We start from the raw sequence: 1,122 nt of genomic DNA on the forward strand, positions 1-1,122 counted from the left end.
GATATTCCTGAATATAATACTTTTCAATTATTTTTACGCTTAACTCAATGTTATAAGGCAAATATTTTCTTATAGAAATGTTTTAATGCTAAGACAATAGTTAGATACACCTTGAAATCAGAACTTCAAAAGTTGCTAGATTAAAGAAAATGGGAACTATTCTTTAATTTATATCTTATAATCAATTCTTCAAATTAGCTGTTATTTACGTAAAATCGAAGGTAGATTTTTATGTAAACAAAGAAAGGTTGTTTTAGTTACTGAATTTGCCAATAGATGTCCATATCGTCGCAGGCCCCGTGAATTTCCTGGAAAACGGCAGGCCTATAATGAATTACGATGGATATGAATTTTAAATCATGATATATAATTTGATATGATTTTTTAACTTTAATATGAAATATCTTTCTAGTTTTATTGAAAATATATCGATTATATACTATCTTTGTGTTACGATATCATTAATTTTTTGAAGTATATGAATTTAAAATATGCAATAGATATGGCATTAAATATAATTTTTCAGTATGACATTTAATAAATTTAGCGTATATTGAAAATGATTTGATTATCCTCAATAAATTATACACCAAATAATTAATTTTTTTAGGATTTTATTTTAGGCTCCTATTCCCTCGTAGCTAATGTAAACAACGCTAGGATAAGGTAGTTTTCGACTCTATTTTATGTAACAAATATAATATTTAGCCTGATATTGTACTTGTATTTTCTATTTAGTAATTGAAATTGACCATAGAATGGCGTGGGTGTTACCCCAGAGAGTGGCATATAGTAATAACCTAAGAGTATGATAGGCTCTGTCCTGTATTAGCTACGAGCCTAGCTCAGGGTAGATACAAGGACCCTAATCAGGGTCAATCTCGACCTCCTGAAGTCGAAGGTCAGAGACTCCCCTTAATTAATGGCGTTTTCTTCCATCTCTGTCTGTCTGTCTGTGCGGCTGGTGACAAGTCTCAGAAGGGAGAAAGAGACCAGGGTCACATGAGGACATCAGGCTAGGTACAGACGGCCAACGAAAAATTGGCGTAGTTTTCTTAATTCATTGTTTGTTATGGAAATATTGCCATATGCAGGTGCCTGATTATTTACTTAACAATAAAT

General features: G+C 31.6%; 1 protein-coding gene across 3 annotated transcripts in view; it reads left to right on the plus strand.

Annotated features, from left to right (window-relative positions):
- The first annotated feature begins 628 nt into the window (after positions 1-628).
- The window catches only part of LOC135220010 (uncharacterized), a 397,255-nt gene continuing 396,761 nt past the window's right edge, over positions 629-1,122 (plus strand). For all 3 annotated transcript variants that reach the window (XM_064257303.1, XM_064257300.1, XM_064257306.1), the window contains exon 1: positions 629-666. The gene's annotated coding sequence lies outside the window, so the exon portion shown is untranslated. The remainder of the gene's footprint in view (positions 667-1,122) is intronic.

The sequence above is a fragment of the Macrobrachium nipponense genome, chromosome 1, assembly GCF_015104395.2.
Source record: "Macrobrachium nipponense isolate FS-2020 chromosome 1, ASM1510439v2, whole genome shotgun sequence".
In the NCBI taxonomy this organism is placed as follows: Eukaryota; Metazoa; Arthropoda; class Malacostraca; order Decapoda; family Palaemonidae; genus Macrobrachium; species Macrobrachium nipponense.